Source organism: Camponotus vicinus, unplaced genomic scaffold (assembly GCF_025532165.1).
Source record: "Camponotus vicinus isolate PSW18456_S1 unplaced genomic scaffold, iyCamVici1.0 SCAF_3, whole genome shotgun sequence".
Lineage (NCBI taxonomy): Eukaryota > Metazoa > Arthropoda > Insecta > Hymenoptera > Formicidae > Camponotus > Camponotus vicinus.
Genome location: NW_028141967.1, coordinates 17,914,541 through 17,940,010, shown reverse-complemented (window position 1 = coordinate 17,940,010; position 25,470 = coordinate 17,914,541). Strand labels below are relative to the sequence as shown.

Genomic DNA, 25,470 nt, shown 5'->3' with positions numbered 1-25,470 from the left:
TTTGATGCGAGCGATTTCACGAAACAAGAGCTATTTCGAATGCGTTCCTTTTTTTTAATACGAGCATTTTAACATGATCTCTTATTTTGCATCACACTTATACAAATTTTCTAATTTTTTCTGTTTTATAATATAAATAGCAATTGTATGAAAAATACGAAAGAAACGCTTTTATTTTGTGGAAAGCAAGAATAATATGCAGACTCATGAGATTGACTATTTTTCATTTCCTTTTTCTCGCTTACTTGAATAGAGATGCAACAGAGAATGAGGATGACTTTTTCTTGCAGATTTTCAATGGGACTTGAAGAATATCGCAGTCAATTATATCTACCGTGTAATAAACAAACATATGGGTACATTAGACTTCTTGGCTTTTTGCATTTTACAAGAGACTTGTGATGAAACAAGTATACACCTCTGAGTTGTTATTTGCTGTTCTCAGGATTTGACGAATATCCATAAAGATTGTTTGCGAAACGATGTGTATAAATTTCCACGCTTCATCAAATTTAATTTTTTACTTTATATATAATTTTTTTACGCAATAATATATATGTATATATAAAATCATATATTAATTAAATATAATAATTCAATGAGAACTGTTATTAAGCCTATATGTATAAGCTCATTGAATTATTTAAATTATATTTTTAATTAATTTAATTAAATTATATTTAAATTCTTATATAAATTTTATATTTCAGTTCTCTTAAAATTTCAAACTACATCCGTATTTTTTTCATAATTATCATCTTTTTTTGAACAATCAATAAGTGAAATTTGTACATCATAATGGCAGCTTACTAATTAAAATCACATTTAAGATCAATTCTTTACTCAAGATTCAAGAAATATCGAAAATATAAACGCGCTTCTTTTGATCTGCCGGAGTATTCTCTCTTCATTCTTGTATCTCTTATACGTATTCGTGGCATTCGCCCTTTGACATGAACTTTTTCAATCTATCAGTGATATGAGAGCGGAAAAAGGAACGCGGAAATAAGAATGCGCGAATCTATATACATTCGCGAATTGATATATAATGTACTGTATACTTGATCTCTATTTTCCTGGCTTTTGTGATTCAATACTTCTTTTCATAATCTTGATTATATTGCTTTATTCTTTTACAATGCAATGCGTTCAATATTTTTTATTAACCATCTTGGATTCTGAAGCTTTTAACGTTTTTGTATTGTTTTATTTCTTGATTTTTTTATATCAAATTCTTGTATCCGAATTAAAAATCACTATACTTTTTGACCTATGCATGTATATCAATTAGCTTTTATATGTAGCACTCAAGTGCCTTTTTAAGGAATTTTATACATATATTTTTAAAGCATATAATAAAAAATATTTCCTCTCTTCTTTCTTCTTTTTTTCCTCCGCGATTATCGCCTCGCGGATCTTCGTGCTACAGAAGAATCAGCAACAAATATCTTTCCTTCTCGTTCGAGGCTCCTTCGAGGCTCTCGCTTTATCTGGATCGTGTTTCAAGCTCCCGTGATTCAGTGAGTCTTTAAACGTTCCGCTAATTGTTGTCTCGCATGCGCGCTGATATAACATGCAATGATGCCTCTCTTCGCTATATTTCTTTACGTCGTTCTCTTCATCGAGTGCTGCCCTTTTCGTTCGTTCATGAGGGAAGCAGAACGATGAAGCTCTTTGCGGATCGTCTTTGTCTTTGTCCGGTGTCCGATGTCATTATTAGACGCCACATTGCGCCGCGCTGTTCGTTGATCGCGCCACTGGATCGACCGATCCAACTCGACGGTGCGCTTCATCTATGTCGGACAAGCGATCCCTGAATCAAAGTTTTACAAGGGTTCGATTTTATCGTGTAACATCTTGTACTTCTGAACCATGAAATATGTTTGGTCGGCCGACTCGAATTTTCGGCCCGTGAGATTCTTGGTTGTTTGGACCTTAATACTCGAGGGTTTCATATAATACCGAGTTTTTTACAGAATTCAAGTGTTTCAAGTCTTTAATAATTAAATATTAATTTCATGCGCGTGAATATTTATATGAAGAGTTTAAGTGCTAGACGTTTTGATATTGAATTTTGAAAAAAAAAATATTTATTGTAAATGTCCAAAAATTTTTCAGACTAGATGAAAAACGAAAAAATGGAATCCTGGTATCGCTGGATCAATGAATCTTGGGCTGATACGCACGACGCAGAATTCCCATTCGCGACATGTCATGCATACTGATGTACAATTTTATACCATCACGTCGCATAAATTGCAACAGAAAGTCCACGTTACGCGAGCGCGCATCGCTTATAATAACCAGCTTATAATAACCGTGCGCGGTATAATTATTACACACCACCCTCGGAAGCTCGCGCGCGCTCGGTCATTGTCGTATTTCATTTAATTTCTATGCCCGCTATCGCCGATCCGCGCCGATCGAGCCCCACGTGCGCGCAGGATGCGATGCGCGTTTCACGGGGGCGCGTAATTGAATTGGTTTATCTTGCCGGCCCCGCGAGAGCGAGAAGAGAGAAGAGAGAGAAGAGAGCGCGCCCGATCGTGGCGATGCCGCGGGGCTTTGCGATTCATCAGCGTCACGTCAATGCGTTTCGATGCTGATTTGCGGCCGGCGTAATCACTCTCTTTATTAAATTCCATCATCCCCGGGCGAGCGCGGCTCGCTTGCCCGCCCGAGCATCACTCGCGACTTGCCCCGGCGCCAATCACGAAAACGTCCGGAACTGCGGTTTAGCCTGGAGCGCCGTTTGATTCGCCGTCATCAGTGATACCCGCTACAATCCCGCGCTTCGATGATGCACTCAGTTCATCGTTTACTTGCGAGTCGCGTGGTTATCAATTACGGTTTCGCGTTCCGGCCATACGCGGCTTCCGCAAATTATGGTGCGGTATCGGGCCGTGAATACGAAACTTCGTAAATGCGGCGACTCTCTGCTCAGGTCCTTCTTTATGATGCCGATAAAATATCAACGCGGAGCATTTGCGGGAAGAATTAAGCGGGCGTGTTTGTGTTGCATTATTATAAAGATATTTCAGTAGATTATACTCTTGTATAAATTATTTTGTATTAATTTACTTGTCGATCTCTTGCTCGACTATTCAAATTTAAACGCGACCTACATCTACTTGGTGTTTATCCGATAGAGACTTCTTCGTGGATTGTAGGTGATTATCCCGCAGCAGCTGGTCTTTCATTGAGCAAATAGGACTATGCTGTTTAGTGTAATTGAGACAACTGCTCGACTCTTGCTTATAATCATCCAAGCTAAGCCCTGTTGTTTGATTACAAAGAACCTGCTTATTGTTAGCTGATCCATGGGCTTCATCACATTACGCAACCGAAGTTTCTCGCGTGCGTGTTCTGCGGTGGACAAATTTATTCGAGATTATTTCATAAAAATATAATACACATATCGATATTTTTTATGATAAAATATGAAAAATTGTAAAATGGAAGAGTAAATAGAAATCTTTAGAAAATCCGTCATTTGTTATTATTATCATTATTATTATTATTGCAATTACTATATTTTATTTATTATTGGTTTTGAAGCTCTTCTTGCTAAATATGTTTATACGTATATATTTTTTCATATTTTTGGAATCAGTTATTTTGAGATTTAAATCTTCTATTATTATTTAATACTTTTTGAATTCTATCTATCTATCTGATAAGTTTATAATCATTGCAACATTTTAGCAAAAGAAAGTTTTATACAGAATTCAAAATAACAAATCATTAAACATGTTATCTGAGCTGAATTTTCCGTTGACAATTAATAAGGGTATCATTAAAATCAACCCAGTTTCTTTAATTGAACGAATGATGATATTTTAGTTCAAATCTAATTTTCGTTTCTCCCTCTCTTTCTCTTTCTCTCTTTCGCTTTTGAAGAGGGACCTATGTTCTCGAAGAAACATGATTCTTGCCTATCCCGTTCGGACTCAAGGATAGATCGTCCGTGGAGATTGTCGGGAGCGCAATTTGTTTCAGTGCCTAATACGAATGTTCTCTCTCGAGACGTCGGCTACCTGGGGTACCCATTCCATGGACAAGCGAATTTGGTGTCCTGTGAATGCCGCGGTTGAACTCTATGAAATTTAATGTTATTTCCAAAAATATAGAGTTACAAAAATAAATTTTAAAACTTAAATTTTAAATTTTGCAAATAAAGTTGAAATAAATTTAAATTTGTGTATATATGTTTATATTGAATATTTAAAACATTTGTAACATATGCATTTTGCAATTGCATGTTTCTTTAGAGTTTGCAAATCTTTAATCTTTTTATTTTTAACACATAAAAAATATGTATATAATAAATCGTATATCTTAAAATCTTGTTAGTATTTTTGAATGCGTTAGTTCCCTTACATATTACAATAACAAGTTATTTGATAAAATGTTTAACGCGATTAATTTAAATAGAAATTACGATTTACCGATGAGAAAGTATGAGAAACAGGAGTAAATTCGTGATGCCATGCGAAAAGAACGAGAACTTAACCTTGCACGACCTGCTCCCTTCCCTCGTAATTTCAGGGTAAGATATATCCATACTCGTGTGAAGGTACTTTTATTACCGGCTTTACCGAACCGCCCCCTTCACTTCCGTTCGAGTGCTTTCTATTTGGTATTATCACGAAGCGCGTTATAAAATAATAATTAAATCAGTATATCAGAGAAAGCCTGCATCTACCGCTTGTAACTTTACAGGTACGTAAAGATAGATGCATTACCCAGTGTAACAATTATTTTGTGAATTTTTAATGCGCGATACTATGGCCATTAATATTCCTTTGTTATAGAAAAGACTTTGTAATGTGATTTATCTGAAATATTTTAGCGGCCGGTTATATTGAATTTAAAATCAACTTTTTTTATATGGAAAGAGTTTCAAGGAAATCCATTATTTGTTGCAATTTATTAATACTCGACATATTATCACTTATGAAATATAATTAAACTTTAACAAATAAATCTTAAAGTTTTAATTTTTTCGTGATAATATTAATAATTCAAATTATATGATAATTGATATCTTAAAAATTATTGTACAATCTAGTAATTGATAAGCACTTAAGCGTTCTTTTGTAAGACACTTTGCTATTCATTTTTTTTTTAATATAGGATCTTTGTTCTTGCGATCTTAAGTAGGAACCTGGTTTGTCCTTAAATATTATCGTAAATCTTGTGTTCATATAGAGAGAATAATGTAGAGAGGACAAGGTAATTAGGCAGAATTTATTTAGTGTAGCCGAGCGTACGCGGGATTTAAGATTATTGCAAGGGATGCGCGGCTCTCGGATATAAAAAAAACTATCACTTTCGTGCGTTGCATAAAAACACACGCGAAAAAATGCGATAAAGTTATCTTATCTCGCGGTTGCATTACATTCGTGTATTCACGTACTCATGGTTAATTAAGAGAACTAGGTAACCCTTAGTGGTCACCATGCACATCGCAAAATTACAACGCTGTTAGAAAAAGTGTACTCGAAAAAATGCACGTATACATCGTTTTAATTAGATATTATATGAAACAAATTTAACTCAAGTTTTGAAAAATTACGTGAGCGAATATGGAAAGAAAGCCAAGTCTTTTCATCTAAAATATATTCTCAATTTATCTCAAATAATATATAATCATAAAATTTTATTATAAAAATATTTTATTGAAATATTGCAAAAGAATTTGTATGAGAAATGAAGAAGTTTTTTGCAAAAAATACATGATATAAAGGTACACATAAACATACTTTGAAATATGAATTCACGAATAAACATCGAAAAACAAAAGAACCGAAAATAAATTACTTTCAATAATCGAAAATGATGCGAGTAATATAATAGAGAATATAAGACAGTAATGTATAAATTTAAGAAAAAGAATAAAGCGTGTTTTAAATTGGAAAACGATTGAGAGAAACCAGAATACGGCAGAGAGGTAAGATACTATGCAGAACTACATAAGAAGGAAAAACAAAATATAAACATAGGTAAGACAAGAGAGAGAACGCACTTGAGGAGGTAAACGAAAAGAAAGGAGAATAACAACACACCAGTATGAGAAAATAGGAACGAAAAGATGCGGGAATCCTGTCTGTCCGCTCTGGATATTCCGGAGCGTATCTGCGAAACTGTCTCGCTGCGCGAATATTTTCAACGTGTCGGTGAAATTATCTAGCAACCGAGCTGCCTCTCGCATCCTCCAGGCACCACGGTCACTTTCTTGTTCGCGTTTATACGCCATCGGCGGTGTCGATGCATCGTGCCACGTCGCCTCGCATCCCGCGCATGATGAAGGTGCAAGGTGCGCGGCGTCTTTAATGCACCGCGCGATGCAGTTTCCGCGGGCGCAAAAGCACGCGCCGCCTCCGATACTCCGTCATTTAGTCTCTTAATTCTAAGAATATATCGGCTTCTTTTTGGTTTTGTGCGCTACCAAGAAACGCATCTTATGTGGTAATTTCAAAAGTCCTCATATATATGGATTTTTTGATCAAAAAACGCGTGCATACACAAAGTTCCACTATTTTCGCTTTTCTAAAATATTTTCTTCTCACACATACACTTTTAATATATATTATACATATTCTTTATATTTTCTTAACATTAAATATTTTAATAATTAAACTTTGAACATGAATCCTGTTAAAATTAAATTTATATGAAATTAAACAGGAAATAAAAACGATTATTATTCATTTGATAAATTATTATTTACTTCAGATAATACATTTTCATTCGTTTGTAACTTTAAAAATATTTGTGTGGAGGAGGAAAAAGAGAGTTTTTATAAAGAAAATAAAATTTTGATTCCCATTCGATTTTCTGGACAATCAGATGAATCTAGATAATCCACGCGCGTAAAGTTCTCTCATTAAATATCCTTATATTTTCGCACCTTCAGATTCATATCCTGTAAATGTTACCAAGGTCTACGCTGGGGAAATCGGTTCGCGTATTTTCTCCCTTGATACCCGAACAAACGCGATGACCATTTCGAAGCAGAATATTTAAGCCATCTGTTTGCATACATTTTCCATGGCCAGTGTGGTTCGCGCGTTCGCCCGATCGCCGCCCGTGATTTTGTTTGAACCTTCCGCGGAGACGGAAAATGCACGGCAATATTAATTGATTCCCGGAGCACGCTCGAGCCCGTAAATAAATTAATAACGTAGCCGCCTGTTGTTTACACACACCGCTTACAAATGGTGCCAATAATGATCGGCGCGGCTAATACACGCCGAATATGCGGTGCTTTTATATCGTAGCTTTGATCGTCAAACGTTGGTCATAACTAAAATTTCGAATACCACATGATGCAGCTAGATTGCATCTGGAAGAATCTAATTTTATGTTATCATAATTGGGAACGGTTTAGAAAATAATAATATAAATTTATTATTATAAACTCTTTGTAATATATATATAAATATATATATATATAATAAATATATAAATATATATATATAATATAAATATATATATATATAAATATATATATATAAATAATACTATGAATTATTTATATATAATAATTTAATATATAAATACATTTTTAATATTTTAATATAAATTAATAAAATTAATAAAAAAATAGAGTATATAAAATTTCATACTTGAAAAGATAATTAATTAATTTTCGAAAAGTTGTGAGACAAGATAGCTGTAAATATATTTATGCCGAGTGCGGATCGTTCGTCTCGATTGTGGCACATACTGATTGATTGCTAAAATATCTGACGAAATTTAATAGCGAATGGTCAGGTTGATCGATAGGGAAGAGCATTAAATTGCCGATTACGAAAAATTCTTATCGAAACCTCCTATTTCTTTCCTGTCAAGATCCGTTATTGAAAGTTCCGATTTATCGGCTGCAGAAAATAATTGATAAACTGCACTATGTCTGCGATGCGGCGAGTGAATCTCCGAGCAGTTAATCAATCATAATATTTCGACATCGCAAAAGCGATTACTCTGTGCATTCCCTTTGCATTTACATTTAAGTCACTTTTTTTCTTTCGAGATGTATCTAGAACGAAGAGAATTAATTAGATTTTAATATGATCTATTTTTCTCTTATTCATAACTTTCATAATTTATCTTTTATTAACTACAGTTATGTTTTTCAAAATTATGTAGTTTATCGTTCGGTTCAAAAATCTCGATCCTAGAATACAAACATTTTTCTCTTCTTTTTTATAATATATTCCTTAGAAAGAGATAGTCACTCTTGAAAATTTTTCAAATACACAAAAGATAAAGCTATAATAAATCGTATAAAAAAATCAATCTTTTCAAGCTTAAAAAAACAATAATAATCTTTAAAAAAACCATGATTGCCCGTAAGACAAATATACAGTGTTAGAGAATCCTCTGGTCATATCATATCGACCAATCAGCAGTTTAGTTGAGGCAAGCGTTGTCTGTTTTCGTAATAAATGAGCTTGACGGGGGAGTAACAGTGCTTTCAGGATGAACTCGTCAATGCGCGTCGGGCGATAAGCTCCTTCCGCGAGCGCGAGCTTTATTATTTGCCGGCACGAGCGGGTCGGGGCAGCTTCATTAAATATCGATTCCCGGATGCGAGAGCACCGCGCATATCGTGCATACGCGCGTCAGCCTCGCGTCCTCCTTATCGGAATCGCGACGATAAAACGTACATTCGTACACGTGTACGTCTCCCCAGGCCAGGTGAATTATGCGTATAACGCGTGCCGCCGACGCCACACCTCTCATCCCCTTATACGTGGTATCCTATCTACCGAGCATCGCTTTATCACCGCGCATAAACCACCCCACGTATTTCAACGTTGCCAACAATATCGAAAATTTATTTCAGATAAAATGCCCGAAAATTTTCATATAGGTTGTTTAATATTTTCATATAGGTTGTTTAATATTTTCATATAGGTTGTTTAATATTTTCCATGCGATGTAGGAACACAAAAATGTCACCTAAGCTATAAACGATACACGACAAAAGAAAGGGATTATTTCTTGTCAGTCAAAAAGCGCCATGATTTAATAAAATTTGAATATCGGTAAAATTGTAACCCCTCCCCTGATTACACGCACAATTGAATATTAAAATTTCTGGAACTATAAAGTTTATAATATATAGGTGACCTACTTCATTTTCGAATGCAAATGATATTACCTCAGGTGTATATCGGTGCGGTTAAGTAGTCGTCTTTGGGGGTGGTTTTTATTTTTTCTTCTACCCCTTCACCCTTTATAATGTACGCGTTAGGCGCACGAGTTGCGTTTCTCGCAGCGCGTGTGCGACCGCGGGATCATAAATAATCTAGAAACATGAATATCGCAGGACCGACCACCCCCACCGCATAGGCGTTTCTCTTTTTTCTACTTTGCTTCTCTATTCTCGTGTGCGTGCATTCTTCGTTAGTAATTAGGAGATTTCTCTTCTCCCCGCCGTTCTTTGTCTGATTCTTTTTTAATTTGTATCCCGTTCGCGCTCGCCCACAAATTTCGCTCTAATTTGCTCACCTAACCACCCTCGCTTTTCCCTCGCGGAAAAAAACAAGATGTGTCAGGGAAAAATTTTACAATTTAAAAATTTGAAGATTTTCTCATCTGAATTTCTATGTTTCCTGAAGATTGAGATATTATCAATATTTAGGAAAAATCTTTTTTCGCTTTCTTTTTTCGTGTGTATGTATATAAATCATATTATTAAGTACTATTACTCTCCTTTATTATTTTGTTTATTTTAAAAAAATTTTGCCTCGCACACATATATTCACAAATTTCGCTCTAATTTGCTCAGTCTTGGGAAAACATGATATTAGATGTATACAAACATATTAAGCAGCAACTCAAGCGATAATCAATTTAGATTGATTATCCATTATGAATAATAATGAATTTTGATTGATGATCAATTTAAATCTATAGAAATATGTTATATATAAAAGTCTGGAAAATACGAAAATATCTGCATTATTTTTATTTACGCAAATATCGGAGCAAGACGAAAAATTTGGTGGACTTGGCAAGCTGTTCTGTCCTAGGACACCCGATACTACCCGAGGACGAGCAATAACACGCGCGAATCCTTCCACGAAATTGTCGCCCCAGTATTTGCGGGATAGGAACAAAGGTGTCTTTAGGCGAGAGAAAACACGCCGTCTGTGAAGGCAGATAATCGTACGGCGGATCGCAGATTTAATGCTGTCGCAGTGGGTCGTGCCGCGTGCATGCACGCATATGCGCCATGGGATTCCTGCTCCATGAAAGTAGCTACCTTCGCAGTTAAGATCTCAGAGTATTAGGTTTCCCCGATTCGTATCATCGGCCGGTTTTCGCTCCGTCTCTTTGTCATTCTCGCCGTCCGAATTACGGTCGTGTGTGCATGTTAAAAAAATATCTGGCAACACGCTGTTCTCAAGGATAACAACGAAGAATTGTAATAAACGTAACAAAAACATGATATAAATATATTGTATTTCAAGTTAATTATATAAATGTAATGTCAAGTGTTTATATAAAATTGTTGGCACACAATTGAATATTAATATTCAATATAAATAAAAAGCTTTATTACAACAATAATGTATATAATTTTAAATATTATATTTCTACGCACGTAATTATGAATGTTTAAAATTTAGTTTAATTATGTAATTTAAGATAACATTTTAAAGTGCAAGTCTTACTATTTTGATCTCTATTTTGTTTTTGGATACCTTTTGTTAAAGAACGAAAAAATACTTTGAGTTCTGTCCAGCGGTTATAAATATTCAATTATTTGTTTTGTGCTCATAGAATCCGCGGTTAACTAATTTTTATATTTAAAACATATGGATTCGCTGCGCCGCTTCGAAAAAAAAAATGGTTAGATTAAGATTAAAGATTTGAAAAATCAAAACGAAAATAAATATTAATAAAAGATATGACACATTCTGTTTATTTTTATCGCAGAAAACTTTCATAAATTATATAACGTAATTTAAAAATTATAATTCGTAATCCATGTTTGAAATAATTACGCAACTTACGAAATTACTTACTTGCGAAATACTAAAACAGAAGCATGAATTATCGTGATATAATTTCAGACTCATCGAGACTACATGAAAGTGTAGCAAGTATTAACTATAATGAAATGCATTTAGCATGAAATGCATCTAATCGGAGTAATAATCCTTAAATAAATCGCGATGGACCAGAATATTTTGCGGTCGGGGACATGTTTGCGGCGAAAACTATTCGCAAGATATTATGCGGAGAACCGGTTCTCATGATATTTAATATAATATATATGAAGAACAAAGCGATATCTCTTCGTTTAATTATAGATTACCATATTGCATTGTACACAGCGCGGAACGGAGTGACATTAGGATTTCGAGATGCGCACGTGGAAACTCTGTCAACATTTATTAAAACTATGCCACTCTACCGTGCGAACTGTAGTCCAGATACGGATCCCATATCCGATTATATGGGTTGAAATGTTTTGAAATGTGTGTAGAGATTTCTAGAATTTTTTACAACGGACGCAAATTCTACTGAATCTCGTTAACGGATGTTGGGAATGGAGTAATAATTTTTTATTAACTCGTTAAAAGTAAAAATAATTTAATATTGCTGTTGATATAAAATAACAGAGAGATCTTTTAGTTTTTCTCTGGCTGTTTGCAGAAATAAATTTTATCTAGAAAGTTAGGTGAATATTATTTAATACATAGTTATCTTAACAAAAATTTATAAAGTCACTTATTAATTATTTTTAATTACTTCTTTATTCTTGAGAATTTTCCTATTTAATATCATATTTTTTCGAATTTTTTAAAATTTTTTAATCTAATTTTATAATATTTTACTTTTATACATTTTTATGAGAGATATAAAATGTATAAAACTGACTCTTTTTTTTTCTAAAAAATACATGTGTTTTAATGAGATATTTTTTCGAATGCAAGCTAGCAGGAGTATTAATGTAAACAAATAAATTATACTTTACGGTTTACGAAATCGAAAATTTCTGAGGAAGATGACGTATATTCCGGTGCTTAGGGAGGCAATAATTAACCTAAAATTAAATGACGTTTTGCGTATAAAATTCAAGGATCCCCCTATATATATATATATATATATATATATATATATATATATATATATATATATATATATATATATATATATATACCGGTAACGAGCTTGCCAACAGTTTCATGGTAGCTCTTCTTTCCGTTTCGTGGCGTCGCGTAATGGATATATCCCGTGCACAGGTAGCTGATGATCTATTACCGCGAAAATGGGTCAATTAGACGGCTTAGCCCCGGGCCACGGTGCTCGTTCCCGAATTTCGGATAACTCTGTTTACCGGCTTTAATTACGGGATCCGGCTCCTGTGCCGGCAACAAGGCGGGATGAAAGTGACACGTCCAGCCGGACGTTCTGCGGCGAGCTGTTTTCACGACAATGCGACCGGTCTTCTAATGATCGCGGAATTAATTAGTGCCTCCGTCTCATACATGTGAAACAGAAATTATAAGTTAGTCAGAATAAACATGGGGCGAGAAAATTCTAACAAGCAGCCTGTATTCTTCTTTACTTTCTGTTCGAAGAAAGCGTTTACATAAAATCTACAGTACACATTATATATTGAAACAATATAAAAATTAATATGAATAGAAAAAAGAGAAAGAAAGAGAGAGAAGACTATGCCTGTGTATTTATTCTTGATCAAGTTTTGAAATATCACAAATCACGTTACATTGCTAACAAAGACAAAACAAGAGAAATTTATATTACATTTAATCATGTACATTAAATTTACCACGTAATATAGCAAAAAAAAACACATTTATATTCACTTTTACAGCCATATAGATATTCTTAATTTTGCATTAACTTCTTATTTTGTTAAAAAAATAATTTGTGATAGTCGCGATACACCTGTTTAACGCAAGTAATTTAACATGTAAATTAATGGCACGCGTTACTGCGTGAATTATTTAATTGTAATTTCTGTTCATCAAAATATGTAAATTGCGTGGAATTGACTGGAATAAAGTTATTTATTACGAAATTTTCACGTTGAGTAATATCACTTCGTGTAGCCTGGACAAGTTAAAATTTCACTGAAACTATATGCGTGTGAAATTTTCTTTGTAACATGTATGAGAAAATGCTTTGATCAAGTAATAGAGCATCGGTGAGATGAGAAGAAGCATTATAATATTATGCGCAGAAGCAGAAGAATATAAAAGACCGGTTCTGATTCTATAATAAAGTGATCAAAGAAACAAAGTATCGACCATGTCAATTATGTTAACACTCATGCGTTGTTAACTCATTTATTCTTGCAGTGCAGTAAAACTAAAACAAAAAGAGACCTAAAGCATCGCATGTTTTGCCCTTTGTGGCAAAGCTACATATAAAATTTTTCACTTTTAAAAAATAAGCATAAACAATTTAAAGCATGTTTTAAAAATATGCAATATTCTTTCTTCGACTATTCATGCTATGTAAGATTGATTAAAAAATCTATTTTGTATATAAGAATTACAATAACATATATACGTATTTTATTGATAATTATATAATTTTACGATCAGCATCATTTTCCATTTTTGAATCTAAAGTTTACATTTGCATTACTCCTTACTCAGTCTATCATCAATTACCATTAATATAGTAGTCGAGTTTCTTAATTCGATAATTATAATGATTTTGGTAACAATGAAGTTATTTCTCTCCTGGTATTTATATTAAGCCATATGTTATTATATATTCAGTACGACAGTATTACAAATAGCGGGCAATCCGGCACCGAGTAATTGCATTTCATAACGACTTATGAGTTGGTTGATACGAGGGTAATTAGAACGTATACCGTTGATGCAGTAACAATACGCTTCGTGAGCCGCACTGACAGTAAACTGTTAAAGTGCGATCATAACGTTTCGCATTTAATAACCTGTGCCGGAGGTTATCACTCTATATTTACTACATCGCAGAAACTATTTTACTCTTAATTAAATCTTTATGATACGTTACTGCCGAGTTCTCCGCTTACGATAAATATTTCACGAGGCGAATTTGACTGGTATTGAGCAAAATATACAGCCGGTTAATATTTTAAGAATGATCGGCATCAATACTAATTTCGTCTGTCTGATAAAATAATAAATAAATTTTTGAACAACGCGTCGAAAAATATAAATAAAAAATTGAAAAATCAAAATAAATTTTCTTCGTTTCATATTTATATGTAATATATTTTAATAAAGTTAATAGTATAAAGTAGGAATAATTACTACTAATACAATTAGTAGTGTTAAATTTTATAGCTTTAATAGTTTGGAGAGCTTTTTGCGGATATATAAAGATATACTTAAATTTTAATTATACTAGGAACGCAAGTGCGCCAAGTCGTAAACTTGAATTAAACTCGCATCGTTTCCGTGCAATCTTTTAAGTCACAATGGGTGCGGCGTTGGAAAATTGCATGCCCACAATACGCTAATTTACTTTGAAAGGCGATTTGCAATATCATCTCTCACGCGGGTTCTTGAAAAATGCAATTCTATGGAAATTTTGTCATAAAACACAGACGTAATAAATAACTATTTTAAATGACTAAATCACTGATCTATATTTTTCAAGATTTAAACAGAAAAGTTTCAGTAAAATAAGAGCTTATTCGTAACGAAATAATTAAGAAAAAAATGAGTTTGCCTTTTCCTTCTATATTAATCCTTTAAAAAAAAGCAAATTTATTTTATTTTATTTTATTTTATTTTATATTTGATTTAATGGCTGGATTTAATTTCATAATTAATTTCGCAAGACAAAGACAGATATACTGAGAAATAGGACCTTTTATGATAGAAGAGCAGCGATCAGAAGCTCGTGACGGTGAATAAACACGCGCGCGACTTGAAATACGCTGATTACTCGAAGCGTTCATAAAAGTCGCGCATTAATTCCGTCTCGGGTCTTAGATTGAGCAAGAGCGGAAAGGACGAATGCGCGAAAGCTAGGATCGCGCTCCTGGAAGGAGCCACGCAATAAAGGCGACCGCCGGGCGATATTAAAAGTTTAAAAGCGCGGTCGTAATGAAATTGTTGTGCGCGCTCCGAAACGACTTGCCGCTCCCTCCCCTCTCGGTTCCCCCGTCTCTCTTCCTCCCCAATCGTTGAATTTTTTATTCCGTCGTAGGATGCGTGCCCGTGGAAGCTTAATCACGCCCGTTCACGTGCCTCGGCCGTAAGAACGCGCGTCACGCGCCGGTTCCTCGTATATCACCGGCGACATATCGAGCAATATTTTCGTAGTTATGTGTTCGTACTTTATTTCACGCGCCTGCCGCATTTCTGACGAAAATTGTCGGTTTGCAACGACTAATGCTCGGCTGGTCAGGATAAGATACAAGACATGCAATACGGTGGAAATATATAACCTGATTTACATTTCTTATGAATTCCCGTCTATATAGATTAGAAAATGTTTACCTACATAAATAATTCTAAATTCATATAAGAAACAATAATTACACTATAATTGCACAAATAATTCTATATTTATATAAGAAACTCTGATTATTTATAGATTTGGATCGATTTTGGACCGATTACTTTTATTTTTGAAACAGAATATTATCATATTAATTTTAATAGTACCCGATTAGAAAGAAATACAAAAATAAATTTTAAAAATCTTAATGTAGTTGCGAGCGCGTACGACGGTTAAGATTTCGCTTTATCTCATTTTGGAAATCCAATGTCGGATTATTGCGCCATTAACGCTTATGCAAATACTAGTTTTTTATCGGCCTCGATATTTCTAATGCATGTGCCGTGCTTTCTCATTAAGAACTTTTGCTGCATTAACGTGGTTTGTTATGTGAATTTTATGCGCGATATTTATTCAATAAATTTGTGATATCTATATTAATTTTTAACATATGGATTTTATCTGTTTTACTAGTATTTCATTTATGTGACATATTAAAAAACAGTATCTTTCGTTTCATAATATTCTATAATATTTGTATGCAAATATAATTTCAAAAAGAAAATGGATATCATTACATTAATGTAATTTTTATTTAATTTTATATTTATTTGCTTCTAAAATTTTTTCCATCCTCGCAAATATCAAACATGTATGTGCATTCTTCTAAATAAAAATTAGAAAATAATTTTCTATGGAAATTTATATAAAGTTATTATTTTGTAGAAAATTATAAGATAAATTAAGATCGATGGATCTTTATAAAATTATACATTAGTTTTAATTGTTTTATTTGCTCGCTTTATAATTTAATTTTCCTAGTTATTTTGGAAACTATAATATAAATATTTAAAAATGATACATGTGCAAATATACATATATAATACTTATAATATAAATATACTTATATAGATGCACATTATATTTAGATATTACATTTATATATTTATATATGATTTGAAACTTTTAGTTTGAAAAATCTATAATCGATTTCAAGAAACTATAATCTATTATGTTAATACGAGAAATGTATGTATGAAATTATTATATGAATAAAGTTATATAAATTGACATATTCGGTTGCTTGTGCTATTATATATTATATTGAGTCTTTTTCCATTTTTGTTTTACGAATATGATTATAAATTATTTCTCTTATGTAATAAAATCTTAATAATAAAAGTCTTTATTTTATAAAATAGATCGGGACATGTATCTATATTAATTCTAACTTTTCTAAGTTTGTTATTCATTATATTTTTATCTTGTTCTAATATGCTTGTAAATTATATTTTTGCCTACTCAATAAATTGAAATTCAATAAAAATCTATTAGTGTTTTACGGTTTTTTTATTATATTGAATATCATAAATCTTTGATCTTAATTTTATTGAAACATTTTTTCAACAATTTAGAATTAACATATTTTTAGCAAAAATTTGATTTAATCTTTTCATAATATTAAATTTTATTTTTATTACTAAAATTTTCACTTAAATTTTATTAAAATAATTAAAAATTAAACCATCTTTTTATCAGTTTGTATTCTCGAATTTGTAATCTAAAGTTAATGATATTTAGATATCTTTATGTTAACCAAAAAAAATTATTTGAAAGTGTGCTGAAAAAATTTTGGCTAAAGAAAACATGCAAATTATGAGACAATGTGTATATTTCTCCATGGCGAAATAAAAACGTCCATTCGTTTCGGCATTTCTATTTCTCGTTATTTCTACCTTACCTTTTTGTTACTTTAAATTTTCGCGACGCGACCGCCTCCACCCGCGCATTTCGTAACGTTCTTTATGCGCTGGTATAAACACAATTTCTGGCAAGCAAGGTACGCCACCAACCCTCGTGTATCCTCGCCGCACTTTATATGCATGCACACTTCTCTCCTCAGACTCGTCTTACGAAACTTGGTAAGATATACAGCAATTTTTGTTGAATCTACAATTTGTATCTCTCCGCATTATGGTTTTAATTTCGGTTGCATTAAAAGACGGAGCTTTTTCTCACATCATCGAAAGCTTCGACGATGTAATCGACATGAGTTTGCGAAGTGTAAGGAAGTATATAATTTTGTTACATTAGCACAAACTGTACAAAAAAGATTCAAATAATACAAATGAACGTAAATCATTGTTAAAACTGAAAATATCGCAATCAAGGATTTTAAATCTGTGTCAAGGAAAAAAACTCGTTTCATATCAACCCGGGAACGACTTTTATTGATTCAACTTTCAGAGTTGAATCAATAAAATTTCTATAACCTTCATCAAGGTGGATTTGTTTGATACTTTAATAAAACTGTGAATGAAGATTGATGATGTCTATAAATCTAATTACAAACATACTCTTTTTCTCGCATTAACATATTTTCCTAAAACTGCAACAATTACGTTTTTTAAACTAAATGTACACCATCAACTTTATGAGACAAACATAATTTTAAATAATTAAATTAAATAACTCAGTATTTATCGTGTTAATTTTACTCGTTATTAAAATTTATTTTCTGTAATAATATGGCACTTTTCGTATTAAAATTTTTTAATTACGTTAATAAGAAGTATACTAAGAAGAAAAAACATAGATGCATTAATAAGCTTTATACATAATTAATTAATAGTAATATTTGTATTGGCATCGCGGTGAGTCGTCAATTTCATGGCGGCCATCGCAGACGTGATTTTTTTACTCGGCATGAGAAAGCAAACACGTAAACGCGCGGTATCATAACACCTGCACAGCATCCAAAGCACAGGATAGTAGTGCGTTCCTCCCAGTGTGTCTCCCTTTCATATTCGAGTGGCTGACGCGCCGACGTGCCTGTCGAGCTTTTAGAAAAGTCTGTTATTTTTAAGGCCGAGACGCACGGCTTGATATTTGCCGAGCATGTTTACTGGCCGCCCTTAATCTGTCGCGTTGCCTTCGAGTATCGAGAAAAGTTTACCGACGCGAAATACCACCGTACGATCGACCAATTGAAGACCGTCGTGCACGGTAACCTTTTAAGAAAATTCCTTTTTCCATTAGAGTTTAGAAACTGGACGCGATTGCAGGACGTAGGGTGATAATATTTATAAAGTTATACGCTAACATAAAAAGATGGAAGATGTAATGAAATAATGCACCATTCTATGTATTGTTTTATATTTCATTGTATTATAAATGGAACAGTGTTTTAATATTTTTAATTTTAATAACATTTTTAATGAATTTTCTAGTGAGAACTTATTTATCTTTACAAATATAACAAAGTATAGCATAATGTATTTAGTTTTTTATTTAGTCTTATAAATTGATCTCCAGAAGATTGAAATAATTTTTATAAAAAAGAGGGTATAAGTTTGTAAAAAAGAATTAATATATATTTTTATAATAAAAGACATTATATATATATATATATATATATATATATATATATATATAATATATTTATATATATATATAATAATAATTTTATATATATATATATATATATATATATATAATAATTATTATATAATATATTATATATATATATATATATGTACATGTATATTGTATCATATATATTTAATGTAATACATTAGAAATATATTAGATATAAAAAATGTATTTTAATAACTCTGATGTCTATTTGCTCTCAACGAATTTGATGAAAGATTCTTTATAAAAAATTTCTGATTAGCTCTGTGTTTCATTAGTATTGATTTCTCTAATTTCACGTATTGGGTTAAAACTTTTAGATTCCTCTATGTGTCGTGTGCCATTTGGCATTGACTGAGATAATCTTCCGAAATTTTTTTTCTTGACGAGTACACGTGACGGCAATCAGAAATAGCGCGTGGAGTCAGTAAATTCGAAAAATTACTCCTCGTCCGCACGAGGAAGTTGTAACAAAGTTGTAAGTGGCCCGTCGTAGAAAACTTTAGGGTGACGCACGTCTACGACGCCGTAACGAATGCAATTTAGCTTTAGTCAGCCAGAATGCGTTGTAAGTCGCGAAATTACTTATTACGGAAAAGAGCCAGACGCACTTTCAACTGCTTTTTACTCTGTCGATTAAACAACAGCCTCTTATGCAAAAGTCTTAGACAATCAAAATTTTCTCTCTCTATTAAAATAATTAAATTACATAATTAAAACATTTGCAATTATTACATTACTGTAATATTGTTACGATTACTAAACAATATTGACAAAAATTAATGCAAATTGAATAACTACCTCTCTTTACTATGTTGTTATTTTATTCAATTAATGAAGATTTTTTTCCTTTTTTTCTGCCTTCTATTTTGTTAAATATATTTAGTTATTTTCCAATTTTTTTCATCTCTAGTTATCCTCAAATACATAGGGAATATATTTTTTTATATTACGTATGTATAAATTGTTTATTATATTATACATATAAAATTATTTTCAATATTACTATATAATAGCAAAATAATATATATATAAAGAAAAGTATAAAAATAACTCACGTTAAATTATAATTACGATAAACATTTACCATTTTTATAAATAAAAACAAATAATATCAGCGAAATAACTGATACTATTGCATTTTATAAAGGTAACTCGTAATTAAGATTAAAAATTTGAAAACCAATTTGCTCATTGCAGCTCGAAATTATTGGCGTGTTAATTGGTGACGTTAATGAACGCCGTACAATTACAACCAGTTCGTTTCCGATCTATTTCATTCTCGATTTGAATCAATACTAATTTGTCACTTTCGGTTTGTTGCAAATCGCGAAAAGCGGTATTTTGGTCATGAATAAATAAATAACCAATTATGAGAAGTATTCCGATAGAATTTCAGTTCAGGTGACTAGAGATTTAATTCAAAATTATTGTCGATGGATAATGATATTATTGATACATAATTTTCTTAATATTAGAAAATGTCTACTTTTTATATATAAAATTGTTATATAATTTTTTTTAAATATATTTTTAAATATATTAAAGTTTGATGCTTTTAATCAATCCGGTTTCCCGTTAACCTTCGCAATATACATGAACAAAATCCAATTAACAGCCACTCAAAAGATTACTCTAGTCAATATAAACAACTAAGCAAAAAGCAGTTAATTTCCGCGTTCGTTATATCTTTTCGAAAAAAATGTTTTTGCCACGGAGTCTGCTAATTAATGCGTGAAATTGTTATGCACGATATGGTGCTTATCGCGAGTAGAAGGGTAAGCGATTGTTGACACACACTCGCGCACGCGTATGCACACGACAATTTGGAATTGAGTGCTCGTCGTAATTACGCTCGTATCTTCGACGGCCAGGCGCCGGCCATTCAATTTTTATTATCGCGGAATATCCAGTTCCGGCTGCGCTACATAATCGCGTTTGGCGCCTCGACGCACTCGGGAATTACCCGGTTCGACGCCCCTGAAATTATTACGAAACGAAACGCTTATTCGACGGCCATCAGGATCTACTGCATGGCAGATAAAAAGGTCCTTAAAGGCTCGGAAGCTCATCTCTTTTTTTCCCTTATTTTTTTATTTAAACGGTACAATTTTTTAACTTTATCGCGAGAGAGCAGCTTGTTAGCGTATTTTTAATTCAACGTATCCTTAATTCAATTGCAGAAGTGCAGTATGTTCTTGAAATTATTTTCCATTACTTCGAAAAGTTTCCTATATACCAAGTAGCATTATAAAAGTCTCGTTTATTTTTAAAAATATAATAAGTAAAATAGTTCTTTTGTAGTTTCTCGAAATTCAAAATTATAAAGTGAAATATTTATTGCTGAAAAATTTTACTTTGTAATTAATTATATTTTTAATTCTATTTTCCTTCTCTTTTGTAATTTGTTTTATTATTAATGGAATAAATTAATGTTATATAATATTCTACATATTATTCAGAAAATATAAATAATTATAAAATGATGAATTGCTCAGAAACCATATTTTCATTTAAGTTGCGTAAATCCCTGATAGGAAAGCAACCATACAGTGCAGAGATGCGACCTTCTTCATTTTGAATCATAAAGGAAGCGAAAATCTACTTAGGACGAAAGGATTTTCCGATCTCTCGATTTAAGTTCCTACGGAACAACGGAACTTCGTTGGTCCATCCAGTGGCCAACCGCTTAACAATGAATAATGTTTGCGAAAGAAATTGCGGCGAATTTCGGAATAAGTTTAATTAGCTTGCGGCAGTTTCCGCGTACCGGGATAATTGGAAAAAATTTCAGGATTAAGGGACCATTGTCCTGATGCCGATCCTGAATGGCGGCGGCTGCCGTCGTCGGCGTCAGGATATTATACAGTCGCCTATAAGGAGGATCAAACTGGCTTCTCCACAAAGGATTATTAATTGACTTCTGTCTCGTATCAGAGGGTCGCAGGCGCTCGGAAGATCCTTAATTATCCTTGAAAACAGCAGATCTTCGTCGTCTAAGATTGCTTCCCGCTGTAGCCCATTGACCGAACGAATAATCGTAACGCGATAAGTTTCATCTGCAGCGCGAAATGCATCAAATTTTAACGTTTCGTTGAAATTATTATGCAAAATCCGTAAACTGATTTTGGCTGTATATAATTCCTGTCTAATATAAATCAATTTGTCTTGTCAGAATCCACATTTTTAATCGATAACGATGGCTGAGACGTGGTGGTATCATATCGATAGGAGATTTTTGCGACCGATTGTTTGTTGAGAGATAAAGGCGCAAAAGGGGGAGAATTCATTTGTCGCGTTCGCTACCCCTGTCGAGGTATTCTTCAGAAAGGAAAACAACGGCGGGTATCGTGGCGATAAATTGGCAGGGGAGCGTCTTGCTTTTCGCCGGAGATGACGACGTGCAGCGCGGTACAATGAGAGAGGATAATATTCAGTGGCTGTGCGAATTGTCTTCCAACCCAGAAGTTACCCTCGGACCTATGATTGACTGTTTGCAGACTGAGTGTCTCTTAAACAACGGAAGCGGACCGGTTTGGTCGCGACAATAAGACGCGACTTTTGAAGAAATATGAGAGAATATTTTGTATTCAACGTAAAATAGAGAAATATGAATTATAGAATTTCGTGTGTCTGATGTTTAGAAAATTGCAATTATGCGTCTTTGATTAAATTTGCTAATGTTGCAATTGGCGCATAAGATATTTACTTAAAAAGTGAAATTAATTAAATATATTAATCATATTATACTTATTATATTTATAAGGAAAACTAGAGTTATAATAAATTATATACTTACAATATTGAAAAACAGAATTTTAAGAAAAGGCAATTATATATATACGAATACCACAACGTTGTGTTGTATAATATGTGCTTTCAAAGTCTTTGTATTAAAGAAAAATAAATAAAATTATTATTACCAGTTATTCATATTTCTCTGCAACGTGTAGTAGTTTTTAATTGTTATTTATGGAAAATATTATTTTGTATAACTTTTTACATCATAAAGATAATATAGTAAAATTGTAGAAAAACTTTGATATATGCAATTGTCAGCCATCAATGTAAAAACATTCATGTGATCTGGCAACTGTTCTCAATATTAAAAGATGCCATTTACTAGCGAATCCTTAATATCATGCCTGAGGGTAAAAATTTGCATCGAAAGCGAAAGTGGAGCATAACCAAGAACTATAAGAGTGCGATAAAAATAAAGAAAAGCGTGATCCACACACATATACACACATCCAGAAATTATCGACGCGTATAAATATTTCGTTCTTCCTTTATTTCATTCTCGGTGAGAGACAATGAGAGACATACACACTGATTTTTCTTTTTCTTTTTATTCTTAATTACATAAATTTTCCAATGTATATTTTTATTTAAAAGAAACATACACATTTGAAAAAATTGTATTATATAACAAACCAAATATCTGACTAACATAATTTTCACTTGTTAAAAATGACTGGACGTTAAAAAGTTTGAGAAGAACAATATACGAGACAAAGAGAGAGAGATAAATGGGATAAAATAAAACATAAGGAAACAAAGAGTAAAGTAACGTGTAGTCAACGATTAATGTGTACGCTCATGCGAATCTCTCCTCTCGTGTCCACTGCAAAACACGTACATACATACGAAATATTTATCGCGCGGATTAGAGATTGCTCGCAAAGGTTTTTCAGTCTTATCTCGCCGAGTTCTTACGAGGCATTGTGCCGCCTGCGAACTCATCAGCGTGATGGACGAGTAAGTGTAGAAAATCGTGCCGCGCCACTTCGAAATAGGTTCCTGATGTCTCTTTTACTGCACATACACACACAGCCTCGCTCCTTCCGCTTTTCTTCCCACGCTTTCCACCCGTTAATGCTCCCTTCGCGATAGTTCGTTCGTTCGAAATCGCTATCATCTACGGAAAGGCGTTTATTTCGTGCCGCTCTAACGCTTATCTCGCGCGAAACAAGCTGCCTTTCTTTTCAACCTTGTCGGATTCCACCGTTAATCATTTTTTTTTTACAGGTGATCCAGATCGTTCACCGTTTCGCGGGAGAATTTAATTTCACGTGGAAAATTTTCCTAATGTTGTTTTACCGTACGATTAAAAAAAATGTTTTATTAGTTAAATAAACAAATATTTACACAATTAATTTAAAAATTACACATTTTTCGGATTTTTTATGCAAATCTACGTTTTACACGTATTAAAACTGGATTTATAAGCGTTCCGATATTACATTACGATTAATTATCTTGAATTTATTTTTAGCGAACTTAGGGATGCATAAAGAAGCACGAAAGACTTCAAGACGAAAAAAATCTAAGCAAATGTTTCCGATTTAACGATTATACTCGGTTTACGATGCACAAGAGTTCGCGAGTGTGCTTTAGGTTTAGCATAATTTCGCATGAAAATATTGCGTCAATAATTGCCTGATTAGAATTTTATGATTATGAGAGTCATTCGCGGAAGCTGGATCGCAAATGTACATCATGAAATGTACATCATACGTATGCATGAGCCGGCTATAAATAATCATTCACCCCAACATTGACTGTAATTTATGATGAATTTGACTGCACTTCGCAGCTCCGATGACTAATAACTAGGAATAATAACGAACCTCTTAATGTTAAAACTGGCGGATTATGAAACAACATCGATCGCAAGTATCGCGTTTATGTGCCAATATATTAGAACCAGTTACCAATTATTTGTAGGATTAATTTTTTATTTATCTCTTAATATGTTCTTATTTAATAACGTGTAATCAATTTTTACTTTTTTTTCATGATTTTTTGATAATTGTAATGTTTTGTAAAATGCTTGATAATTATTATTACTTTGTTAAGGTATGGAACATTTTTAAAAATTTAAAATTTGTTTTTATTAAGCAGATCAAAATATTTGAGGCATAAAAAAATTATGTGTATGTATTTCGTGTATGTGTGTGTTATCTTTAATAATTATTATATAACTCATCTATGAAATCAATTTCACATTGTGCGAAATCAAAAATAAAAAAATAATATAATTAATTAAGCAAATTATTGTTTTTATAGAATAGAAAATGAAATTTTTTAACAAAATATTTTCATATAAAATGCAAAAAAGCGCGAGCAGGGTTTTTCAAATTTAATTATTTTAATTGTGCACTTTTATTGCGAACTTGTAAGTAAAGTTTATTTCGGCTCGAGTTTTTGGCCAACCATTTCTCCAAACAAATATAATTGAATGATTAAGATTAATTATATAAAACAGTGTCCAAAAAATCATATTTAAATCAAATAACTATAAAACAATGCTCATAATAATATTTAAATAAAATAATTATTATACATAATGAATTTATCGTGACATTCTTCAAAGAAAAAAAAATTTAATAATAAAATAATAGTAATACATTTCTTGAAATTTTTTTTTTGTATATAATCTTATATAAAATATGATGAATAAAAATCTAAATCGATGAATATCGATAAAAGTTCACAAGTCACCTCACGATTTTTTTTTTAATTTACATATTTTATATATTTTAAAATGCAGAA

The 25,470-nt window shown here is 32.4% G+C and overlaps 1 long non-coding RNA gene across 1 annotated transcript in view; it reads right to left on the bottom strand.

Moving 5' to 3' along the window:
• The window catches only part of LOC145969325 (uncharacterized), a 253,025-nt gene that overhangs the window by 227,322 nt on the left and 233 nt on the right, over positions 1-25,470 (bottom strand). The gene's annotated exons all lie outside the window — the stretch shown is intronic.